The sequence below is a fragment of the Calidris pugnax genome, unplaced genomic scaffold, assembly GCF_001431845.1.
Source record: "Calidris pugnax isolate Ruff unplaced genomic scaffold, ASM143184v1 scaffold28, whole genome shotgun sequence".
NCBI lineage: Eukaryota > Metazoa > Chordata > Aves > Charadriiformes > Scolopacidae > Calidris > Calidris pugnax.
Window position 1 is genome coordinate 12,458,052 of NW_015090842.1, and position 27,066 is coordinate 12,485,117.

Below are 27,066 nucleotides of genomic sequence, written 5' to 3' on the forward strand. Positions count from 1 at the left end.
GGAAAAAAAACCCCAACCACCCTTCTCCAAGAGTGCATCTACTTAAAATGTAATAATAAATTGCACCCCATTAGGGTTAAAATAAACACAGCTACAGCCCTGCCATACTTTTGGGAAACACCGCTGTTCTATTTTATTTTAATACTGCAGGACTGTTTTGCTCTCACTCCACACCAGCCTCACAAATCACTAGTGCAGTGCTCTCACTAACTTGTCTGTATTATGTTCATTTTCTGGGTGGCAATAAATATTAGAATAAAATAAACTAAAGACTGCTGGCTGGGGCTCTGTTAGCTATCTTTATGGTTTCCACGGCAGCTGAATGACAGCTCAGGCTGGAAGCAAGCGGCCCCTTTTCACCAAGTAAATTTAGCCTTGGGAAGGATGAACATCTTCTAACTCTTGAGCTGTGATGGTTGATGCCAGTCAGTAAATCAGTCAGATTTTAATTATCGGACACATGACAGGGAGCAGTGACAGGCGGCAGTCCACTGGAGAGCATTCCTTCAAAGCAGCTTTAAAAACAGAACAGCACTTGAAGAGGAAAACCAAGTGAACAGAACACAGTCACAGCTGAATTGCAGGACATTAATAGCATGATGGAATTCCCTTCCTAATAATTTTAACTGCTTCTTGACCACAGCCTTCCAGACCAAGTAGATCTAATGCAGCTTTATTGGGAATTTATTTTTTCTAAACCCCCCTTTATACAGACCTGTGGTTTTTAATAGAGTTTCACACAGTTACTTGCATAAGCAGCTGTTTGGTGCAAAGAAAGCAGTGACAGATTTATAATGCAGGAAAACCTGCTAATTGGATAGATGAAATTGCATTTCTGACAGTGGCCCCTCTATGAAAATTGGTAACATACCTCACAATGATTTGCGTATGTAAGAACTTGATTATTTATTATATTTTGCCTTTTATGTTAATCCTATGATTAATTCTTGGGTAATTACCTACAAACACCTCCCTGGAAGCCTCTTTAGATAATAAGGGCTTGGTGGTTAGTGAGAGGTTACGGGAATTTTACAAAATCTATTTAGAGAATTCTCAGGATATTTAGAAGCACTTTATAGTTTCAATGTGTATTTGGGGGAAACTGGGGAATTACTAAATATTAGCTGGATTTTTTTTTTTTTATGAAAGAAATATTAAAGGAATCAAAGTAATCTTTGGAAATTATCACTAAGCTAATAAAAAGCTTAAGAGAAAAGGCAATAATAATAATAATAACAATATTAGCAACAACAAAGCTTGTAGCTATTCAAAATATATCGATGTGCTACCTTTCCAAGTGGGCAGCTTGCCACTGGTTGTTAATTGCAGTACGTGAAAAGGAAACTGAAGCGTTGCCTTAAACCCTGCTGCCGTTTCTCTTGTGCTGGTTGAAGTTCATTGTTTGGGCTCCCGGGCTGAAATGGGAGAGGAAGCCTTTGATGGGGCTGGGTGGCACGGGATGCTCTACGGCCTCTCCCACCGCTGCTGCGCCGGGGGGACAACCTGTCCCTGCTCACACACACCATCCCCTGCCAACAGAACAGATTCAGAGCGGTGCTGGGACTCCGCTGAGACTACACGCAGTGCCGAAAACAAAAATAACTTTTGACTTAATCTCAGTGAAGATCAATAATTTTTCAATGAGTAACCCACCGCCAGATACAAATAGGCCGTGCTTTAGAATTGGACCTCTCTTCTTCTATGAAAATAAATGTCTTTCCTACTGTCACAAAAATCACCCAGCATCTGTAAATGAATCCCTTTTCCCAGTGGGAATCATACTGCGCGCTCGAACTCTGATTTGTTTTTGATGTTCTAGGCTAGGCTTCAAAAATAATTTTAATTTAAAGGCTTCTGTGGGAAGAGCTTTATAATAGGAACGCAGGTTTCCAACAAATACATAACTGCTCAGCATTGTTGGAGTTTCTTGGTAATCATCTTCACAAAGCTAAAAAGCTTCATTTTTATTATTTGTTTTATAAAGAGAAATCTGTAGATTGTCAAATGTTCAGGTTTCCTTGTTTTGTTTTGTTTCTAAAAGAAACAGAGGAAAGGAAAAAGGAAAAGTATCTTTTTTTTTTTTTTTTTAAATGCCTTTATTTTCCAATCAGGTAATTCAAACATCCTCCCCAGCTGAGAGGAACAGAGACTTAACCAGTACCTACCCAAAACAGGCTTGTCAAGTACTTTTAGTTGTCTGTGGTTCTTAAAGCATGGAACACGCAATTAGTCCTGTTTAAATCAATCATGGGCCAAGACCAAGGGAAGGGTCAGAGCCTGCTGTGCAGGACACTGTCCCATGTGTTCTGGTAACAACTCGACATTCATGGGAGTGCCATTTTCCCCATTTTCCCACTCAAAGTCAGTGGAAAAAGACACAAAGTGCGGTAACACAGGATAAACTCTTTGCTCTGGCTCTGTACTTGACTTCCAGCTGCTAAACTGCACTGGAAGACAGTCAGAAATACATTAAATACTTCCCAAATGCTCCTTTCCCTGGAAAACAATTGCTGCAGTTGCTGCAGTGATGTTTTCTGGCTTTAGATGGGAGGGAACGAAGGTGTGCGTGCTTGGGAGAGGTGAGTCATCCTGCTGATGGGGATTGGGGAGAAACTGTCCCTGAGACAAAACCTGGGAAGTATGGCTCACTCTGTGGGCATTCGTGAACATCTAGCTTTAGTCAGTTCAGGAGAATGATTCATGCCTCATTTTATGCCATTTGTAAATAAGGATGTATTATTTGAGACCGACGTTAGTGAAACGTAGAGCAGAATCTGGACCACGTGTGTTAAGTTCATTAGAGGATATTAATCTAGTCAGGATGAGTTGGTTTATTATGTTGTTCGCATGTATAAAGCAGATTATTCAGGTGATTTAAACAGTAAGCTGTAATTTCTACAGAAAATAGAGATTTGTAAGTAGACAGCAATATATGCCAGTGTTTTACTGTGATTATTAAATGTTACAGGAAATGCATCGCATAATCCATACCCTTTGTGGTTTTTTATTTCTGTGTGAACAAGAGGATGTTATGGCTGCAGACAAAGAAAGAAATCATCCAGAACTGAGTCTGATGTAAAAACACAACCCTCTTTATAAGGCAGCACCTTCTGGCTAGGGGACAAATAACCCAGACAAAGAAAGGTGGGAAGGTAATGAAACAACAGAAAACAGATGATCTAGGTCTTCTGCTAGCATAAGTCAACAGAACCTCATTGGGATGTAATCAAGGAACGATATTTTTCTGAGAATTTTGCAGATTTGGGGAAAGGAACAGTGGAAATCAGAGTGCATTCCGTATATTATCCAAGGCTTATGACATCCAGAAAAGATAGCTTTCTTTACCTAGGATTTAATATTAAGGAAAGTTTGTTTGAATTTCTAAAGGAAACACACTACAGTGAATGGCAAAGTGATACTATTCACTAATACCAGATAAAAGATAAATTATGTCTTACCAAATGTGACAACCAAGTCCTCTCATTACAGGCAGTATTTTCACAGTAATATTTTCCTATTCGTGTGGTTTTAGTTGACAGTGAAATATATAATCATATACTTGAGCATTCAAAGAACCTGCTTATGATTTGCTGTTCCTCATCTGTGCAAAGAGAAGGGTTCCTGGGAGTTTTTCTTCTCTTCTCTTCTCACTGTATTTTGCACTAGATAAGGAGAGAGAAACATGGGAAATCTAAGATTAAGCCTCCAATTTAGACTAGAGTGTGCCTAACTGCCAAATTTGAAATAGAGCCTGATATTTCCCGGCAAGATTTGGTTCAGAAATAGGGTCCAGGAACAATACCTGCATACAGATTTACATCTGAGCCTCTTTCAGTTATTAATCTGTTTGTCAATCTGCTTGAAGGTGTGCTGGAGAGGGAAGAGGAGATGGTCGCAGTTGCCTTGGACAGGACTATTGCCTGTTGGGAAGGGCAGGGTAACAGCCACTGCCCGTGACAGGGTCTGTTATCCCCACCTTGACCCATCACATTGGCCAATGCAAACTGGGCACAAATGCTACCATTTTAACAATGATTTGCAGCTAATTTGTACCATGGAAGCAAACGTGCAAGGCCCATAGTACAGGAGATCAGAACCCCTGTCTGGTTAACAAAATGTTTCCAGTAGCTGTCACTCAGGTTGTTCAATTCATCCATTTCCCATGCATCTCTGCCTCTTAAAAGATGTTCTTGAGCTTAAAGTGTATTTATAAATTTTAATTAAGTCAGTCTAATAATACTCTTTGAGAGGTAGAAGCTCTCTTCGTCCACCACTAAGATGCAGCTACTCTTTTTAAAAGTGAACAGGAATGCTACTGAACAGTTTTGGGCAGGAAATAAACACTGTCTTAGGCAGTTGAAAGCTTAGGTAGGCAGAGAGGATCTGGAAAGTGTCCAGAAGGCTGATGCACAGAGAAAATGGCCAGGAACTCTGGTTTACATCTTATCTGAAGGCTTACTCCGTTAGCATTGAAGTTCCTCCCTTCATACCATGCTTGGTCATATAGGCCCATAAAAGAAACATGAGACCTTTTGAATCACTCTCCCCACTTCCTGCAGCACCCAAATATTTTTGGGAGATATTCTCTGCAGATAGAGACTGGACATGACCCCACTTCAATCTGAATTCTGATGAAGTCTAAAGACTTTAAAAATGATCTTGACAGACGAAAAACCAATCAGTGACTAAAACTGGAAATTTCAAGTCTTATTGCCATCCTCAATGGCACCAGTTCAAAAAGTTTCTCCTAGCTCTGCACTTATCAAATCAAAGTCTTACTGTTACCAGGATAATCTACTTTAAAGCATTGGGAAGGATGAAGTATCTGCGAGGGTGCATTTAGCTGGGGGATCCTCTTAACAAATCTGAGCTCGGCATTAGTCCTTTTGAAAAGTGGAGCTGAGCTTATCTGATCCTTAACAGGACAAATACCACCCTTATTAATCCAGACACCAGAAAACTTTTGGGAAGCTTAGATTTAGAGTGTGAACCTGTGTAATTGTGGCAGGGGTAACTCGTTCTTTCTTTGGTTGATCTCATGACAACTTCAGATGGCAAAATGTCAGGAAAAATGACTAGAATTGCAGAAGTCTTCTGCCCTCTACAACCTGTGCACAGTCAAACTTCAGTGCAAGAGGAGGAGGAGGTGGCACAGCACACCTGCAGTAGGAAAATATCCACTCTATTCAGTCCAAAAGAGAAGGATTTAAACTTGTCTGTTTCTATTATTAAAGTAAAAACTTTGCAGAAGCAAGAGCAAATGTATGTGCAGAACTTTATGTGTACCTGAGCATTTAGTGTGCTTCTGAGACGGGAATAGGTGCCAGAAGCTGTCTGATATATTTTTGGGTGGAATTAAATTAGCTTCACTTGTAAAAATAGAAATGATTTGGTAGAGTAAACTATATCCATCAATGGAAAAGAAGTGGTCAGATGGGAAAGTATAATATGACTGGCTCAGGCAAAAGGCCTTTTTTTCCCAATTACAATTAATTTCAGTGGACTTGGGCCTACAAGCCCCTGGCCTTGGGCACTTTTCACATCATAACAGTTGTGGGGAGGGAAAATGCAGAGATGAAATGCAGCCATTCAAAACTAGCCCAAAGCTGTTCTAGCAAATAGACAGACTTTTCTCATTTTCATGAAACCATTGAATATATGAATTTCCCTGGATTCACTTTTTTGTGCCAAAGAAGTCAACATAGTTCATCCTGGCATGTTCAAAATTGGAAGGATCTGATTGACAGAAGAGGGAGATGGCAGATTCAGAATATTCAAATCTTGCTGTTGCACAGTTCACTGCAATATAAAAGGTACACACACAAAGGAATACTGCTGACAGTCCATCCATTGCACTGTGCCATATATACTTACTTTACATTCCCTTTAAAATAATTTTGTGGTTTTCTGTTTTACTGCTTCATAATTATCTTTTAAACTTCATATTGTATTTTCATATTTTAAGCTAGATTCTTTGTGGGTCATATTTTAAAACTAGAGCCATGCATATGGAACATTCTAACTGTATTTTCTCTTCCTTTAAATGTCCCTCTCACTAAGTTGTAATTTCATGCTTTGCATTGAGTGTGTCCAGAAACAAAATTCACTTATGTTGTGCACTGAAACATGGCGTACAGATATCCAAATCCTTCAACAAACTAGGGCATGTCATGGAAGCAGCCTCTTCCCCAATGCATCTGTTGAGGGAGCGTTTTGCTTTGAAATTTTTTAATAATATATAGGTACGCTGCTATGTGTTTATGTCAGAGAGGGCCAAGCCAAAGGCAGTGCCCTGCACTCACAGCAGAGACATCAGCGTTGGTCCTCAGCTGCTGGGGGATTTCACAGTCAGGGACCCATCCCTGTGGAAAGGTGGTAGAAATAGCCCTTTGCTTCTTCTCTTCTTTGTGCAGGTGACATGGAGATCTTCCCCTGGTGCTCCCCTGAGGGGAGGTCAGAAGAAGCTCTGACCTGCCCACGGAGGCCAGTCCAAAAAAGAAGGCAACTGGGAGATGAAGAGACCTCCTCCACCCTCCTGTCTGTGTCTGGGGAAATGGGCTTCCAGGTAGGGTTCTGGCAGAGACCTCAATGGGAGAGTGCTCCCAGGAAGTGTGGGGGAACAAATGGGTGGGAAATTCCTGGATTTCTGTTAAATCATGTGATCTGTCTGGTGTGGGGAAGAAACACTGTATTTATTTTATTAATTTTTTTTCAAGGGGAATGAGAAACCAGTCACAAATTTCATCCCAGTGGAGGCAGTCCAGGCAAACTGAGCAAGGGGAGAGCATGTGTACAGATGTATTCCTTTGAGGTTCCCCTCAATTGACCATCACATTTCCCTGGAAAGGGAAGCCGTGGCTGGTAAAGCTTGCAGGTGGATTATGAAATCAGGGTCCTCATTCTTGCATTTCTTAGCTCTAAGGCACTCCCCAAGTAACTTGAGTCATAGCAGTGCAAGACCTCAAAACTCAGTCCGGAGTCAAACATCATCACATGATGAATGAATCCCGTCTGAACACCGGCTTTGTGAGGAAGGCAGGTGAGTCCTGTCTGGTCCCAAGTTCAGTCACAAACACTTCAAACAGCACTAGCTAATACGTCTTCTCATCTCTCGCTTTATTTGCCGTTAAACAATCCTTCCTCAGGCTTTCTTGTGTTCTGCATAGTCATTCATTTGAACTGCCATTCTCTTTGGCAAGTCGCAGGATTTTCAAATGCAGGTTAGAGCAGGTATTTCCCAACGCAGAGAGTGCACGTACTTCTGGGAGCTCTTTGTAGCACGTACTCTGCTAAGGTCTAGCAGCTCCACTTCGCTGTTAGTCTCATTTCAATCTTATGATTAAACATTTTATCTTAACCCATCAAAAAAGCCCTCCTTACAACACCAAATAGAACACTTCACATGAAAACTTTCCTATGAAAAGAAGGTTTCTGGATATGAGACATACAGTAATTAATGCTGCTTGATAGAATCTATAAATGTACACTCTAGCAATGCTATTTGCTTTAAGTACTACTTTAAGCAGGAAAAGGCAATGAATCCCCCTTCCAGTGTCTGATTTTATGTTTAAGAGCTAATGAACTGAATTCTTCGTAAACATTGGCAAAAGATGCAAATGAACAGACAGATTCTCCAAATGCAAAGGGACACATGAGAAAGAGCTAATTTTACACAATTGACTCTCTAACCTTTTTGGATCAGTGGAATTAGAGGCTGATTAATCTGCCATGATTAGCATTTATTGAAGCTTTTGACACTGCTGCATTGTTTTTCTTTTCCTTTTCTTTTGTGTCTCTGAGAGTTAACAGTTTATAATACATTTAACTGCCAGTCCATCACCCTGACAGGGTCATAGCTTTCCTTTATGGACTTTTAAAATTAATAACAGACAGTTCTATTTTGACATGCCCTTGCTTCTGCTGCAGAACTCGGCTGTTTAATTGTAGAGCTGGCCTCTTGTGGCCAAATGCTCCCAATGTTTAGCAAGGGTTGAAAATATGGATGTTAGGAGAAAAACTGGCAGATGGCTGACAAGGCATTTTTACTCATAACACACCAGTAAAACTTTAACTCAGAAGATTTAGTGCTAGAGCTTTGCAGTCAGCAAGCTGCAGCCATATGCAGATTTTTTTTTCAAACTTCTAAACTGATGGTTTTGCAAAGTGTGCATAAGCAGCCTTTATTGATTATGATGTTAAAAATTGAAAGCGTCAGTATCATTTAGCTTGAGACACTTTTAAAGAAAAAATGAACATTCGTTTTCATTATGAATTCCTGATAGGCCAGACACTAGCAAGGTCTATGGTCTTTATTTTTAAAACTACAGCAAGGAACGCTCTTACTATGCTTTTTTCTAAAAGAAATGTTGTATATATGAATCAAACAGCATCTAACATATATACAGTAACTGTTGGTTCTTACGCATTCATAGACTCCAGATGATGTCCCGGCTCATGAAAGTGACTTGTTAGCTGGATATAAAACCACAGACACCATAAGCCTGGGTGATAGCTTCACAGCCTAACTTTCAGACACAAGTTAGTATTTATAACACTCTCAGTACCTATCTATCACTGCAAAAAGCGTGTTAAATAACTTTAAAGGCCTGACAAACCCACAAAACTAGGAAATGAAGATTTATGGGTGCACAGTCCATGAATTCATTCTATTGTGCCCAGGTGTTACGGCACACACAGCAGTGACATACGTTTGCTTTAGTTTAACTGTGAAGGGATGCAAGTACATTATCACAGGTATTCTGTGCTGGCTGGGCAACGCTCCCCACCATTTTTTCCATTAAATGCAGCCAAACTTTGTGCTTGGTCATGATATATGGTATAAAGTAGCTGGTGACTTACATCCTTTCTGTGTGCTTCTGTACCACAAGACATTAATTCCCATATATCACCTAATTATAAACATATTTTATACTAAAAAAATAGAAAATATGTTTTCCTTAGAATCTCAGGGAAAAATGATCTTCCTTAGTCTTGGCTTAGAAGGAACTAAACCAGATATTTTTTTCAGTGGGGCAAATAAAATGAAAGAATAGAAAAATACATGTTTTCCATAGTCCTGTGAAACAGTTCTCTGTCCTAAACAGAACCTTGATACAAAAAAAACCAGCCAAAAAAGGTCCATTTTCTAGTTCACCTGAGCCTTAAATTTCTCTATGTAGAACAACACCTATAGGTAAAAGAGGAGTAATTATGCACCTAAATATCTTTGCTTAACTGGTGACTGAGGCTATCATTAGATGGGTGACATGGAGGTTGGTGTATCGTTTGTAGCCATGTCTTGCACCCACTGGGGCAGCACGGCCTCCCCTGAACAAAGTTTTACCTGAAATTCTTTTTAGAAGGAAACATTGGAAATGCAACTCCCTTAAACCCTCAAGCACAGTGGTGCAATTATATCATAAATCAAATTAATTAAACAGTGTTTACATCTATCAGGGCCTCCAAGAGCCCTGACAAATTTTGCCTCACCTGCAAGTCAAAAGGGAAGCTAAATCACAAGGAAAGAGGACCTCTCGCAGCCATTTCTGGTCAGAGCAGTCTGTCATTGTGGGCACCATGACTTTTTGAAGTAACAGAGCTGGAGACTTGTCTCCCATAATTCACTCAGGGCAGGTCTTCCTCATTTTCTAGTCTTTCTCATCTGGTGGAGGGCTGCTGTCAGGCAGCTCCCCCTCTCTCCCTGTGATCCTTCCTAGTGTCCTCCTGGGGTCAGCTTTGGTGCTGCTTCCACCCTTGCATAGTGGTTCCTCAGCAGCAGAGGGCTAGGTTCTACCTTGCATTGCAGGGGTGGTTCCTCAGCAGCAGAGGGCTAGGTTCTGCTACTAGGTTGAGCATCCATCACTGTATTCAATGCATGTATTTTCCTAATTGTGCTCCCAGTTTCAGTTCTACTAAGCCTGATAATTTTGGGTGTCTGGTACGGTCATCCCAAACAGCTGCTCCATCTCTGGGTTGGACAACAGTGGGCTCTGCCAGTGTCCTGCACAAAGGAGAGTGGAGTGAGGAGCCTGCTGCAGACCCACCTCTTCTTCCAAAAGAGAGCAGGCGGGGACCTGACCTTCCCCAAGTCCCAAGGTCAGCCTTACAGGATATTTCTGGAAAGGATTTGTAGCTCTCCTGCCAGGTTTCTGGGATGCAGTGGGTCTATGCTGGAGCCCTCCTGGCTTCCTCACACCTCCAGCCCCCCAAGGAGATGAGGAGGAGCTCCATGCATGAGGAAGGCTGAAATCCAGCCTTTTAATTGGAGTCTGGTGGGGGAAGAAGGGTGGCAGAAAGTGGGGTTGTGTGGGAGGAAGAAATTATTTGCATAAAGCCATCAGGAAAACCTCCTTTGTGAGACTGAAATGAAATGGAGACAGTATTTTGAAAACACTTTGGGTTGCAGCAGCAGTGCTGATAGCATCAGCAGATCACCTGACTCCATAATTTCATGTTACCAATTACTGCAATCGAATTGATTACATGATCTAAATCCATGTGTATTACCTGAGTGCGTGGCCCCTGGTGTTTTGAACACTTATGCATAAAAATTGCTATAATTCTTGTTAATAGTTATTGCAGTTCATCTATCTCTCATCTATAATCTCTTGAAGATATAATAGGAATAATTACCATGAGGCACAATGGGGAAACGGAGTCTAACACCCTGACTGAGGCTGAATCACACCAGAGCCTGCATTAGTCAAGCTTTGACTGAGGAATACCCAAAAAATTTCAAGTGAGTCAAACCTGCTGAAAACCTGGCTGAGTTCCCTCCTTTATGAAAACTTTCCAAAGATTTACCCTGCTTTTTTTTTTTTTTTTTTTTTTTTTTTTTTTAACACAGAGTTATTTCCTCTGAAGAAGACACTGCAAGGGCAGGAGTTCATTTTGCCAAATAAGTATTATCCAATACTCGGGAAGTATTGGCATTTCACAACCTTAAGCGACAAAATCCATTTAATACCAGGAGTCAGGATTTCTTGCTCCCTCAGTACCCTGCCAGCTCCAGCCTGTGCCAAAGCCACTATTGCCAAGGGGATAATGAGGTAATGTGCCTGGGTGATAAAATTCTGGCTTTCTGGCTTGCCGCCCGAGATACAAGATGGCACACACCTATGTTCATATGAAAAGGCAATGTGGGATCTTTCAGGAGGCTTTCCAGCTTAAAAACAATGTATCACAGGAAAAAAAAAAAAAAAAAGAGCCAGGAATTAGACAGATATAAATGTCCTTTAGCTGCTTATAAACTGAAAGGAAACTCCAGTTGCAGAATACTGGTCCATGCCTAATCCAAAGTCTGCATTAACTAATGCTTGTTGGATGTTGAATTACAACAGAAAGCCTATGTTAATGCATGTGAGAGCCACATGAATATCAAACAAATTCATTACGATCAGTGCTATTACAGTGAATACCAAATGAGTTCATAATGATGGAACAATGAAACTGTTACTGATAGATTTTATTTCTGCAACAAATCCTCTGTATAAGGGTCCACTCCTGTAGTATTAATTTTAACGTAAGACTGCATCTGAATATTAGCATCATCAGATAAATTATACTTTTCAATAGTCTGAACTATACAGTTCAACCTTTTTTTTTCCCCAACAGTACATAATTTTTTTTTATCTCAATTTGTCCTTAAAGTTTGATGACTATTGTAAAGGGGTAACACTTTATTTTAAGTATCCAATCATTAGGAATTCATTTAGTATTCATTGCAATAACACTAATACAATAGAATCGAATGAATAAGAAATTCATTTAGTATTCATACGGATGTGATATGTACTTCTAAAAGAGTTCCACTCTCATTCAGCATTAGTTTAGCATTATTTAATGGACACTTTATTTTAAGTGTACTGGTAAAAATGACTTAATTTCTCCACTTAGATATTTAGATTTTTTTTTTCTTACAAAAATGCCTAAGATATATGGCAAATTCATCAGAATATGATGCAAGCATTCCAAACCTGTGCAAGAGCATCAGCTTTATGAAAATGATTAAAAGAAAAACTGAACACCTTTTTTTTTTTCCTGATTGTTATTGACATATTTACAGAACATGCTAGTTACAGAGGCTGCAATAATTCTTTGATAATTCAATGCATACCTGCTGTTTGAAGAACTGATTTTGTATCAGAACTTAAAGCATAAAAATCTATTTTTTTTTTATTAGCATGAAGGACTTCTAATGTATAAATTGCGATCGTAAGAACAAAGGCAAGTCAAGCTTTCCTCCAGATTATGATCTTCAAAGTCAGAAAAAGAGCTACATCCGTGTTCAACTGTTCCATACGGTGTAAGTAAATGGAAGAAATGCCCCTATCCAGCAAGGGCAAACCTTATAGATAACCTCTCCTTCCTCTTTTAAGCTTACTCCCTCCTCTCCATTAGTGATGGTTTCCAGCGAACTGCAGCCACATCACTGAATTTGACAAAGTTATTCTGAACCCAGAGGGATTATGATGATTTGCCTGTAATTTCTGGACTTCAGCAAACACACAAATGCATTTATGAAGTACCAACTATCCTTTCAGCTAACTCTTCATTAAAATGTATTTAGATGTCCTTCAAAAAAAAAAATCATCTTACAGTGAAACTCAAACTGGCTGATTCCCAGGCTTACAGTTACTTTCCTATCAAGAATTAATGCAATATCATGCACACACCATTACTGAAAAATTCTACGCTGTTTTTTGCCAAGTGTTCCTATATAACAGTTTTATCACAAGTCTGACAGCCGCCATAAAAATTCCAGGCATTCTATATCAACAGCCCTCTTTGTACTAAGTTATTAAACATTAAATTTTTATTCGTCATTTGTATTCTGTTATGCAAAATAAGCTCCTTGATAAGATGTGTCTTCTTAATTGGGCCCTTGATGCTTCTTGGATCGGAGTTGTCAGATTAGCTGGAAGAAGAGGCTCTGCATTGAGCCAGCTCGCTACCAGGAGACCAATAGCTTTGTAACAACGATATTAAGTTAGAGGGGCCAAATGGAGGGCAGCACTAGGCTCAGGTGAGACTCTACATCTGTGCATGTCTTATGCTCAGGCACTTTTCTCATAGCATCAGCAGGGCTGATGGAAATAGATTTGTTTGTTGTTTACAGCATGCAGCTGTGGATGCTGCTGCATGGGAGTTGTATAAGATTGAAGCAAATTTGTACTGAGACTAAAATATTGAGCTTTTCTCCAGTCAGCAGTCTCTGGAATCTTATTGTCGAAAACTTTATCTAGTTGTAACCCTCCCCAGGGTGATTTTCATTTGCAGCTGCCCTGCTCTGTCTCTCGCCGCCCGTCCCAGGCTGCCTCTGCATCAGCCGGCGCAGGAGCAGGCTCCTGGTGTATGAGGTAGCGGCTGGGCCAGGCAGGAGTAATGACAACTGGGTCAAGCGTTCTGTACGCCGGGTTTTCCGGAAAGCTTTTTTGATTCCCACAAATCCCTCCAACAGCTGTCATTACGAGACATCATTATTTTTCTTCCCTTTTAGCTATCAACCTGAAGAAAGGGCTCAACGTTTAGCGCGGCGGCGCTGGGTGACAAAGCATAATAAGAAATCTCTAAGCACGTGGAGGAAAGAAAAAAAAAAAAAAAAACCTCATGAAAATGTTAGGATTTATTATTTTCATAAGGTAGACCAATTCTAGCAGAAGTACAGTGCATTTCCAGGCTGGTGCTGGAAATTTAATTGATTAATGCTTCTGGTATTTGTTTGACTGAATCCTCCCGTAATCCTGAAAAAAATTGCTCCCTCATTTTTATTAGTTGTTTTTGCATCGCAGCCAGAAATGGAGACCTCGGCACCATCAGGATGAGGCGTGCTCCGTGCTCTGCCTCATTAGAGCGGTCGGGCCCAGGGAGTGTGAAGGGAGTCATGGTTCCAGTTTGGAGATGGGAAATGAGGGGTATGACCAAAGTCACACTTGGAGGCCGTGCTGGAGCAACACATGGAGCTGAAACTTCTCACATTTCACGAGGTGTCCTAACCCCATGACCTTCCAATAGTCGTGATTGAACAAGGCTTATTTAGTATTTAGCAAAGTATTACATCTCAGGCAGTTGTCTGACCTGTCCGAGCACGTTGCTTTTATTTCCTGAACATTATAAATCTTTCTGTAGTTTTCATTTGGACACTTGGTAATTTTTCAGGTTTTTGGCACAAAAAAAACCCCACTGGTGTATTGGCATACAATCTTACGGGGATTTAAAAACCTATTGCTGTGAGATTCTTTTATATTCTTATCTAGGAAAGGTTTAGAGTTTTTAAAACTGATTTTTTTAAATTTTTTTTTATTTTTGGTAAGAAATGTTTTAAATGAGTACAAACTCTAATCCAGTGTACAGGTGTCCATTTCCATTTCAGTACACCTTAGCTTATGGGTGATGCCAAAGGAGAGTGATCACCCTCAGCTCTTTTACTATCTTTTTAGCCACAGTGATATTTTTTTTTTGAGCACTTCATCTTTACGGGGCGTTTTACTGAAGTTTTGGCATCCAGCTGGAGAAACAATTTCTTTAGAAGGGAGGCGGGACGATGGATGCTGTACATTGATCCTACGCGTGCTCTGTCTGGTTTTGAATGAAGGGCTTCTGCAAATCTCCCTGTGTTTGCTCAGAGGCATCCCCTCGCAGGCTGTGTGACTCCAGGGCTGTTGTGGATCACTGGCTATTGCTGCAGCAGGACTGAGAATATGAGTTTGCACCTAACATGCCTTGCACTTTTAGCTGGGACAAGGGTCAAACAGCGGAAGCGTGGTGGGGGGAAAAAAGCAGCTGTAATGTCCAAAGACATTGAAAAGATGCGTGGAGAACATCCTTTCTTTGTGTTCTGTGCGTGAAGGCCTGCTTGCTGGTTTTCAAGGCTAAGGATGTCTGTTCCTCTTAAGGAAACTCAGTGCTTGCTTCCTATCCTAAGGCCACCCGTGCCAGACCTGCGTGGAAAGCCAAGACAAAGGCATGGAATTCCTGCCAAGGCAATAAAAACACTTGGTGGGAATGGGGGAAGGTGAAGCTGTTAAAGGCACACATCCCAGCATCAGCATTTCAGACAAGTCCAAGGGGAAGGGGAGGAGCTGGTGTTGGCAGTGCCGCCTTCACTCCTGCTGGGAATGGAGGGAGGAAGGGAAGGAAGATGTGCATTTCCAGCATCACTCCATTGATTATTTGGTGTAAACTCTTACGTATTCAGAGCATTTTCACTGGCACCAGGTAGAGCAGCTTGCTCACTCCTTCTTCACCCCTACTGTGAAGGGAAGGAAGATGTGCATTTCCAGCATCGCTCCATTGATTATTTGGTGTAAACTCAGAGCATTTTCACTGGCGCCGGGCAGAGCGGCTTGCTCACTCCGTGCCCCTGTGCCTGGGAACTCCATTGATTATTTGGTGTAAACTCTTACGTATTCAGAGCATTTTCACTGGCACCAGGTAGAGCAGCTTGCTCACTCCGTGCCCCTGTGCCTGGGACCCAGAGGGTGTCCCCAGCAGGCAGCCACTGGTGAAGCCCTGTTGATGTGGCCACTGCTGCGTTTCGTAGACATTGACCTCCTCGCCCCCTAGGAACAGAATTTTAACGGAGTTTCTGTGCCTGTTTTCCAGATTTCAAACACTGTTCTTCACCTTATGAACCTGTAGCCACCTCCTGCAGTCCAGCCAGGGCCTGCACGCATCCCATGTGGGTAGTCTCTGCTTGTCCACCCCCCTCCGTTTCGGACTCAAGGTGAAGGACACTTGGCTTGGCGGCTGACAGCTGACTGGGTGGTGCACACCAGTAGGTCAGTGGCAGAGTTAGCCCTGCACCATCATTCACGGAATCATCTCAGCTGCCTGAGAGTGCACGTTTTCTGCAGCCTTCCCTCAGAGTGAGTTTGGTTTAGCTGCCATATAGCTCAGAAAGTTCTTCCTCACAGCACTTGAGGCGGTTCTTGAGCCTTGTTTGTAGAAAACTATGAAGATTTCAAAAGGAGGAAGGGGAGAGAGTCTTTAAATTCAAGGGAGAGCCTGCTCTTATCTGCAGAATTAAAACCCATGATCCTGACTGGCTAAATAGATACCTTACATCTATAATAATTCTTTCGAGAGATACCAGCTAACCCATGTGATTTCAGCAGCCATGGCTCCAGCATCTGGCTGTGTTTTGACGTTTCTAAGATGTAGAGGTATTGTGTGGAATTGCAATGTTTTTGCTCAAACGTCAGTGATAATATTCCTGGCATGCTCAAGCAGTGGATATTCCTGTGCCTAGATACCTCATTATCTGCAGATGCCATAATGAAAATATGAGCACTGTCAATCACTTTGAGACACATGTAAAAGCAATAACACAGGAAAGCTTTCCTTGATTTTCTCTTATTGCTGTGTGTTGGTTGGCTGGGAAAATCACTGGGATGTGAGGAGCTGGGACTTGTTTGGCCTGTTCTTTACAAACTTGAATCTGTCAAGTCTCGAGCCACGCTCCTTAAATACCTCCAGTTGATCTTCCCTTCAGAGGGGGACACAGGGAGCACACAGGGAGCTCTCCTGGAGTCTCTCAAACAACGGTGACCTGTGAGACAGATTGTGGGGGACTTGCCATGGCTCACCCCACATATGGCACCACTGAGACTGGATCATTCTCAGTTATACTACTAAGGTTTATGGACTCTCCCTCTCTGTTTACTTCAAGGCTACATAGACAGCTCAAGTTCAAAGCAGAAATGTCATACTTTCCAACACAAAAAGGATTAGAAAAGCTTGAAGCGAACAGGCTATCCCTGGAAACCACCTTTTCATCCAGAAGGGCTTTCCCAAGCTAGATGCATGAAGGTTTTTAATAAGTGTTATGAAATCCCTACAGATGTAGATACAAAACATCTGCAATAGTTGACAGCTTCACAGATTTATTTAAGTTATTTCTGAAAAGCATATTCTGTAAGTAAACATCTTACAGTTCCTAATTATCAAAAGGGGAAATAGTTTGACTAGTCTCTCCTTATTTTTTGCTCATTTCAGTTTGACATCCATGGAATAGTGGGTAGATAATATTCATCTTCCTTGACTTTGATGTCTAAAAGTTAGACAATTAAGTCTGAGCTAGTTACCCTTTAAAGTCAGTGGAGTGAAACAGGGCGGTTTGTGCTAAGGCAGAGTCTTAGCCTTGGTCAAATGAATGGGATTTACAGTCTCTAAAGATTATAAAAAAAGATGTAGCTTAGTGACTAGTGCAGGCTAGGTACCTGACTTTACATATTTAGTGCTGGGTGAGATTGATTTCACCCATCTCTGGCCAAAATATTGCACTGTACACTTGTGTTTGCTACACATCTGACAAAGGGTCCCTAGAAGCCAGAGTGGCTCTCCAGGGGGGCTGGTGGTGCCAAGGCTGGGGGCTCCCCTTGGCCATCCATGTTGCAAGCCAACCCAGCAAAGTTCCCTTTTGCCTCAGCAGGGCCTGGGTGCCCATGGTAATTTGCTGCGTGTTGGTGGTGTGATGATAACTGCGTTAAGCTGGATTAAAAAAATCTCAAGTCAGGGGTAGGGAAACATCTCTGTTTCCACGAGGAAAGATCACTGCATCCTTGATCAAAGTCACTGAATAGGGCCCCAACCTTTGGGTTGCTCCTGCTTTTGCAGGAGGAGGTGAAGGCCAAAGAGTTTTATGGAGAGTGCACTTCTGTGTGACCATTTCTGGAGGCTTCTAATGTATTCCTGTCCTCTCTTTTAATTAATAAATTAATGAATTCAGTGCTGATTTTGCATTACCCTTTTGAGTGTTGAAAAGCATGATAAACGGTAATCATTAATGCGTTGGTGGAAGGCTTAAAATGGTTTAGGATAAGGGCTCTTCACAGGTGCTGAGGGTGGCCCTGGGTGGCCAGGGATGGGGAGGTGACGGGGCTGAGTAGCAGAACAGAGGTGTTGGGCTCTGTCACTGGTTGGGTACCAGCCTGCTGGGCAGCCTCTGGCATATCAGGATTACCACTGCACCCCCCCTCCACTGACCAGACTTGAACAAATCTGTTGAGCTCTTTTCTGCAGACTGGTTGGACTTTCATTCTGGAGCTGCTTGAACCCCTTTGTATTTTACACCACTCTTGCTACACACTTATTGAGCACAGCTCCTCCCATCTTATCCTTGCATTTAACATAAACATAATGTAGCATAAAGGTGAACTTGATTTTATCATTTCATCAGGGCTCCACACTGCAATTCAAACACAGTGTATGTTTTCACTGAATTCATTTTACCTGTATAATCTCACATTATAATGGTATTGCCTTCCAGAGGGTCACTGCAGACTTGCACTGAGATCATTTTGTCATTGTAAGCGTGTGTGATAATAGGATTACCATAGGCATGTTTGGAAATTGTTGTAAGATTGCTGCGAGGACATTAAGTCTCTATTCAAGTTTGCATCACTAAAAGTAGCGCAAACCAACCTAGAAAACCTGAGAAATGTAAATGTGTTACAAAAAGGAAGACACTTGACGTATCTTGCTCATGAAAGGAAACCATTTGTGTTTCTAGAAGTCTTGCAACCAGCATGAAAGTAAATCAGGAACGCTTGAAAGAAATTAAATATTTATTGCAGGTCAGATTTACATATATACATGAAAGTACATACACGAAAATGCAAATGGAGTTACTATCAGTGCTTATAGAGGCAAATGCTTATGCCAATACCTAATTAAACAGCTGCACATTGTGGCTTTATCAGAGCAATAATGGTGTTTGTCTGACCAATTGTGTCAGCTTTTTTTATTCTTAACTAAAAGTGTCCCGTTAACTAGTATTACCACTACAACAGTGAGTATCCTGGTATATATACAGTAATATATGATTTCTTGTTTGAAATGCTGGTAACTATTATATGCAGAAGTTCTGATCCAATGGAAAATGAATGAACCCATAAAATTAACATCATGGAAATAAAGATACAGCTTTCCCAAATTTTAAACAAGTAGTGGGAAGTGTTTCATTTCTGCTTATCATTTTTGATGCTGTTTGTGTTCTTAAGGCCTATTCAATTAAAGAAGAGCTTGTGGCTCCTTTTGGGAAAATAAAATAACTCCATCCAGAGAGGTGTCTTGTATTCTATTCTAATTCTGTCAGCTCCTTGCTTTTTTTTTCCCTTTTGATTACAGGGCATAGCTGCAATGTGGTGGAGTTTAGCAGTATTATTTAAAATATGGCTATTAAGCTTACCTACTGTTCTGAAAGCTAGGCAAACCTCAGATCATCCTGAATTGCCCATCCAAACCTTAGTCAGTGACAGATTAGCTTAGCAAAGGGCCTTGCCTGGCCGTCCCAGCTGGCTTCTGTACTCATTTCAAAAATACATTTTCATCAAAAGCTCTTCAGCTGACAGCTGAGTTGGGGGGCAAATAAAACAGAAAAACTCCTGGCAATTTAATTTTTCAATGAAAGCATTGACAAAAAAAATATATTTTTTTTTTTTTCATTATTAAATCCTGCTCATCTTCAGCATTATTCTCTGAGTAACTCTTAAAGGAACCTCTAGCTTTTACCACCGATTCCAGCTCGGAAACCACCAACCTTTCAGAGAGCTCAAGGGAATTTTCAGCTGGCCCTAAGGAGACTCCAGTCTACACACTGGTTAAAGCGGGTCACCACACCATGAGATGCATCTGGGGTGTCCGTGTACGTGGACAGTGTGGGATGGAGTTGTGGGAATAGGGCTCAGAGTGGCAGGTGTTTTAAAACCAATGCTGCCAAGGGCTGCAGTCATTGAATCGTACCATAATTTAGATTGGATGGGACCTCTAGATGTTGGCTATTGCAACCACTTGCTCAAAGCTGGGTTAAACTTGTAAAATACCCTCATCACTTTATCTAATTTCAAAATTATTTCACCTATCATTCAAGGGTATAAATGCACCTTTGAAAATGAAGTTTTGTACTCAATTAGCAAAAGGGCATGTTGAGACCTCAAGTAACCCCCTGCAAAGATACTGGCCAGGAGATGCCCACAGATTTCCCATCCTGTCTCCCAGCTTTGTGCTTTCCCTCCTAGGCACGCTGCCTGTCTATAGCACAATTGTTAATTATTTACATAGAGGCACAAGATCCTTGCAATAAAATGTCCATCAAAGCGTCAAAGTGGTCATCACTGTGGGCTCTGTTTTTCTCTTGGTGTCATTCAGAGTCATACACATGTGTTTCCCACGGGCAGAATTTGACCCTTACTGCACAAATTAGAAGAAGAGGTTGGTTATTAAAGAAATGTGGTTTGAAATTGCTCTGGTAGTTGCTAAGCACATCTGCGACTACGTCAATTTAGGTTACCTGCAAATATAAAGCCCTGAGTGAAATCATAGAAAAGCAAAGAAAAATAATGCCTTCCCTTGCAAATGACATATGCTGGACAGCCAAAATAAAAACCTGCATGTGGTTATATTCTGGGCTCCCTTTTATTTTGCAGCTCTGAGTGTACTGGATCGAGGTCTACAGTTGCTGACCACTGCTTTGATTATCTCACTGTAGCACATAATGCTTCCTACCCGGAGAATGTATTCTAGCAAGCTCCTAAATTGTATTTGGACAAAGAATAATTGAACACTGGACAGAATAACAAATGCTATGGTCAAGTTTGCTTCATGGGTTTATCGTGTTGTATTAACATGATAGAAATATGAATACTTAAATCTTATCTCAGGTATAGTTTATAACTGCATTAATCATTTACTGTATTATATATTTTTCATGTCACTAAGATTGTGAGGAAAAGATTCAATTTTCCCAGTGCAGTCAGTTGAATGTGGTTTAGATAAGTTAAAGGCATTGCATTAAACTGTTTCAACATGGCTTTCTCTTATAGATCCTATAAAAGGATGGGGAACATATATCAAACAGTAATAACCAGTATATTTTACTTTTTTTTTTTTTAAAGTCGTATAGCAGTGCATTTTCCATTTTCATTAAAATCAGATAAATGAAGTTACTAAGTTTGCCACTTACAGGTAAATGTATTCAAATTGACACAGGCATTTTTACCTACTTTATTTGCTTAAAATTTTTAGGGGGAAATGCTCCGCTATCAATTAAAGTAGCAGTTTGATCGACACCAAAATTATACAGGGGTATCATAAAGAGGGACGACAAATACCCCCAATGCACCCAACAGTGTTTCACTTTCCTTATATTTACTGGTGAGGTGGAATATGAACCTTCCAAAAAAGCGAGTGACTCACCGGCACGCATCTCTGAGGTTTCAGCACACCACAAAGCACTCCCATTTTACTCCACATAAAAAAGGAATATGTACCAGCATATGCATTATGCACTGCTAACTGCCTTTTTAGATCATTATATGAACATTGCACATTCATTGCCCATGAATTATACGTAGATTCTAATTTGCGAGAGAGAGATACTGATTCATTTCTGCAAAATCAAGAGGTGGCCAAAGGAAAAGCAGCGGGGGGAAAGGCGAGGGAGACTGTGCCAGCCACTGTGGGCTGAGGACAGGCAGGGCCATAGTGGTGGCTAGGACTACCTGGGACTTGGTAGCCACCTCTGTAAGAGTGCCCCATCAGTCTGGAGGAGTTTGGGACATAGGGGTGGGTGAAGACCTTTTGTGGTGCCTCTTACTGCCACACAATCGTTTGTTCCTGTTGCACTTCAACACCACGCTCTGTCTCCTTTAGGGCTGTAAAAGTAAATAGGATATTTTAAATATATTGTACAATAATAACAACTTTCTTCCGGTCAGATTTCCTCTAATTGAGATCAGCTGAAATAATCTCAATGAAGTTGTACAATATGGAAGATTCCCTGCCATGGAGGATTTATATGCCTCGACTGTAAGTGGTGAGTGAAGTGTTTGCCAGCACTCAATTAGTAGTTCCTATGTCATTACTGGATTTTCAGGTGGTTTTTCTTAAACTGCTTTGAATTACAGTGTCACAAAATGCTAAATCAATTACACATGTGTCCTTGTATCTACCCCATAAGGATACCTGCCATGATTATTTTATGGGCCTTTAGACTTCTTGTTTACTTCCATGAAGTGAAGTAAAGGTCATAACGCGGCGTAACTTATTTCTTAAAGTTTAGAAAAAAATCAAAACAGCAGGCCGTAGAATAGAAAGGTGAGATTCAAAGACACAAATCACTTCACAGTCACAAAAATTGCCAAAAAATAGCAGCTTGCAGCTGTGCACAGCAGGGACAGAAAACATTAAACACATGTTAAATAACAAATAGGAGACTTAAATATAGCTAAAAGTGGACCTTATTCTGAATAAATCATGTAAACTGCATCTTAATGGTTCTAAGGAATGTAATGGATCATGTGAAATATGCTAAATTTATATTGTTAAAAAATCAATAGTTAACCCCCTCCCTTTTAAAAAGGGGACTATTGAGTCCATGAGTAAATATTTTGTCTTTCATTTTCTTTCTCTATGTACAGCCAGATTTGTGAAATTTCATTTCAGTTAAGGGCAAAGCAGGACTTGCATTCAAAGCAGTTTGGATTTTGGGTATGAAACTATTTAACATTCTCTTTACAGAGGCTGGACTTTTAATGAAATTGTTCTTTTTCCCTTTCTTCTGTTACAAATGCAAAGAACGTGGGCTATCCCATTTTTTTTTTATATACTCCTGGTAGAGTGTTTGAATTGGTCCATCCAGCATCCTGCATTCATTTGTGGTGTCTGTGAAAGGGCAGCCATTGCTCAATGGGCACACGAGCCTCATCCCATCCTTTCTACCATCTGGGAGCGAGTGAGAGAGAGCGAGGGGGAGAGGAGGGGAAAGGGAAAAAAAAAAGAAAAAGGCTCTTTCCTTTCTTTTTATGAGAAGCATGAGAAATAAATCACCAGTTTGAGTATTCAAATCAATCCTGCTGGCAACTATCTTTCCCTTGAAATGTTTGTTGCCTGTATATTTCTGCCTTCTGAATATTTTCAAGCCTTTTTGCTTGCCTTCCGCGCCGAAGGTCACGTTTTAGTTTCTCCGTATATATCTTTTTTTTGAGATTAATGTACCTTAATGACATCATTGTGTGCGATGATGGGAAGGTCCCCAAGTTTGCTTTGCTTCCCATCTCAGTTGCACTTCTGAACAAATCAGCTCTCGGGCTTTGATGTTTTTTCCTTTAGGGCTATCTTTCTTATAGGCAATATAGCTTACCTATACATTTAGCGAGTCTACAGTCTCTCATTAGATGCATTTTTGTCATCAATAATAAGTTCCCAAGGAGCCTAATGCGAGGGGTAACGGATACAGTGTGGAATGGAGCCATTGTTTGATAATGCAATATCTCTCATAACAATGTAAATAAGAGGCTGAATACATTTCAGGGCTCCTTTGTGTTCCACGTTATTAGATGGTTCTCTATTTTCAATCTGAATATTCATAATATGCTCCTAGAGTGCAGCATCGAAGTAAGTGGCTTTGAGGAAAAATTATTTTTTTTTTAAGTGGAAGGGAAAAAAAAGAAGAAATGAGGAGTGTTCTAATGAGGAACAGTTGAGTACTATGATTTAACATACTTCTGAGGTTTCTATCAGCCTGGAGCCGTTCTTTCTTGGCTTGTACACAGTGCATTTACATGGAGCTCTGTTTGGATGAGTGCCTTCCAAAGTACTAAATGCTCTAATGTACTGAAAAGCGATAAATATGGAAAATGCACACATGCATACACGCGCACACGGACACACACAGACACACACACACACACAAAGTGCAGATACGTATACAAACACATATACACGCACACATATCCCCTTGCAGACATGCTCACCCTCCCCTGTACAGATGTTTTCATCTCCTCTGTGGGTAGAAGGGTGAAATTTCAAAGGCAAAAATAATAAGATTGCACATAATTTTTGTGTTTGTTACCTGGCATTGCATAACACTTCAGTATTATTTTTTACATATTATATCTAAAGAGGTGTGTTCACACCCCTACAGTGTGGGACCAAAGAATAAGAACAGAGAAAAGGGGAGCAAAAAAAGGGGGGGGGGGGGGAACCCCCACAAAATAAAACCTGGGGAAGCGCCTTTTTTTCCCTGACCCTGCTAACCTGAAAATGAAGCAAGGAAGGGTTTGGGTTTAAGCAGCCCAACAAGCCAGGTTGCTGGAAGCTGGACACTGTAAATGCAGACAATAAGCTCTGGAAATCGTGTCACTGTTTACCAAAGGGCTCTTTGCAGTGACCTTATGAGCTAACAGCAGTGACGGGAGCAGGAGTGGTAATTGTGATTTTTATAGCACAGTCTTTGCTAATTTCTTTCAGTTCATTCCTAAAAAAACTTAGACCACAGAAAAAAAGAAATAAAATCGTGAAAACAAAGCTGAATAGGTTAATGAAATGACAATAGGAAAGTGTCCTTAATGAGGATACAATTGCTGCCTGAAATATTTATTACTTACATTTATTTAGATCCTTCACGAAAAAATGTGTCTGTTTTCCTATACTTTGATTTTTGCTCTGAAGTTTCGAGGAGTTTTTGTGCTTTTTCATCTAATATTCCTCCTCTAACTCTCCCAACGTGATTCATTTCTTTAAGATCTTGTTTTATTTTTAAGTCATCAATTACTCAAACTTTGTTGGCCTATCTATTCTCTGCCATCTGGACCCCATACCTTATTTTAAAGCATGTTCAAATAATGACAACCTTCTTTTCTCAATTAATTTATGGGCTGTGGGGACCATTTTTCATTTGTTATCATGCACTTCCATTTGATCTCTCATATCTTTCTTCTGCATCTGCAACCATAGTGTATAAATCTTCCTCTCAAGCATTGTCATGGTGCCCAAGATATATAGGTGTAACTCCCTATTAGTTCCACAAAACTGACCTTAATTTCTAAAAATGGTATCAGATGCGAATAAAGTTTGGTAAGATGATTTGTTTTGATTTACTTTGTACCACTTATCTTGGAGTTTTCTTCCTACTTTTCTTTTATCTAATTTAGACAGTATAGTCTTGCAAGCCCAGTTGCATGTTTATCCATTACCTCCCTGCCAATGCTGCTCCTTAGAGAGATGGTGCTGTAAGATTTTGGATGCTAAGAATAATAAAATGGCATTTTCCAGTAACCTATAGTAAGTACGCAATTTCTTTTTGCATTTAAAAATGGTAATTTTGATTCCAATAAAATACAGGGATTTCGTAGGTCTGATTGAGGTGACATTAGTCTGGTAAAATGAACAGAAACCGACAAATCCAAATAGCTTTCATTTTATTCTGCTGCGTTGACAAATGATAAGACTTAAAAATCCAATTCTCCCACCGAGCACTTACAAGAAGGTGGTTTGGACTGCTGAAGGGCTGTGCCTCACGGAACAAAAACCTCGCTTTTTTTTTATATTATTGTTATTTGGGGAGGAAGGAGGGAGGCAGGGGAGGACGTGTGTGCGCGCACACATACGTGTGTTTTGTTTTACATAAACAGACTTCAGTCCAAACTAAGGATTGCTAATTAAGCAAAAACCATGACCAGATGTTTATTAACACCTCTCAGGTTCATGGGATTTGGATAGTGTGCAGTTTTCATGGACTAATTTGAGAAGGGAAACACCTTTATTGGAATAATGGCCAATTATAATTGCCTACTTTGCCTATTTGTCTTTTATCTGGTGTACAGGGGAAAAAAATAAGCCCAACCTATCATCCTTGTGCTGTTGATATTAATTCTGCACATTATTGGGTGCATATTATTAATAATAAATACATAATAATCTACAGATGAAAAATTCCTCTGCTGTTTACTTTACAACAACTTTTTGGTGTGTGTGTTGTTATTAGTTTATCCCATGCCAACATTGTTAACCTATTTATATGTCGCCTGCCACTAGGTTTGCCTCTGCCAAAGCAACGATGCGTCACTTGGATGCCAAAAAGCACTGAAACAGGAAGAGTTGCTGTTGGGTCCCAGCATGGTGACTTCATCACAGGCCTCAGCTTCAAACTGTGGAGTAATAAAACTGAATAGCACAATATAAAACTCCATGTTTCATAAGACAAATATTGCTTTACGCATTCATGTCCCTTGTACTATGTTAACTGTAGGAAGAAATGGAATACAGTTTTAGTGACCCCCTGGGACCTATAAAGGCTATTTCTGAGTCTGAATCTTGCTGTTTAATTTAATCATTTATTATATTAATATTCAAATGGGCTGCATCTTATTAGCTACTGCAAAGATGTTAGTATGTCTGAAATAAATACCTAATTATGCTTTTGAAGAGAGAGGTTCTAAAGACTTTTGTACATTTGTGCTAATAGAACAGTTCATTTGCAGATTTTTTCTGCAGAAATCAGCAGTCTGAGCGTTTTGTTTTTTTTTTTCCCCTCCTTACTTTGAATAAAATAAGAACACAGATCAAATATACCATTGTGATTCCTAAATAGCACATACGAGTTTTCCCCTTTGTACTGTGAGAATTCATTCTCCCAGCGAGTGAGTTATACAGTAGCAAACTGACCAGTGCCCTCAGCTTCCAGCTCAATAACACATTAATAAAAATAACTGCTTTAACCAAATGACCATGAAATTAAGTATGTTCTTATTCAAATTAAACAAATGGATATGCTTTTGAAAAACATTTTTGAGCCTGACATGGTAATGTTTAAAATACATTGACATTTTATTTTTCTAAAAGCCCATTATTATTTTTTCCCTTGCGTATACAAACCAGAAAAGATGAGGACTTTGAATTTCACGTCTTCAAACAATGGGCAGCAGCTCCTTGCAGGATCACACGTGGTGATTCTGCATCCAATGGGAAGCAGGATACAGGGACATGGAGGAAAACCATCAGTGGATTTCTAGTGCCAGCTCATCTGCAGGATCTCCAGGAAAAACCTTTAGCTACGTCTGCATAAGGATGACTTGAACTGCAAATACTGTGTATGTAAATGGTACGAACACATTTTAAACTAAATGTGCGCAGTGTGTTTAGAGCAGTGCAGAAAATTAGTAATAAATGCAAAAGTTACAGTCTACAAAACTAGGAATTACAAGTTACTATCTTTCGAAAGCTCACCACAACCAAGCTTGGAATAATCTTTTTTTTTTTTTTTAAAGTCTCTAAATCCAAGCTTCC

The 27,066-nt window shown here is 40.3% G+C and overlaps 1 long non-coding RNA gene across 3 annotated transcripts; it reads left to right on the plus strand.

Annotated features, from left to right (window-relative positions):
• Positions 1 to 4,031: 4,031 nt before the first annotated feature.
• LOC106888104 lies at positions 4,032 to 26,481 on the plus strand. 3 transcript variants are annotated; one of them, XR_001412041.1, is made up of 8 exons: positions 4,032 to 6,565; positions 9,901 to 10,095; positions 10,614 to 10,738; positions 10,847 to 11,048; positions 12,182 to 12,304; positions 21,717 to 21,814; positions 24,933 to 25,062; positions 25,816 to 26,481. It is a non-coding gene; the product is annotated as an uncharacterized LOC106888104 (long non-coding RNA). The 3 variants fall into 3 exon arrangements; XR_001412042.1 differs by lacking the exon at positions 4,032 to 6,565 and adding an exon at positions 6,855 to 7,039 and having other exon boundaries at positions 9,957 to 10,095; XR_001412043.1 differs by lacking the exon at positions 24,933 to 25,062.
• The last annotated feature ends 585 nt before the right edge of the window (positions 26,482 to 27,066 follow it).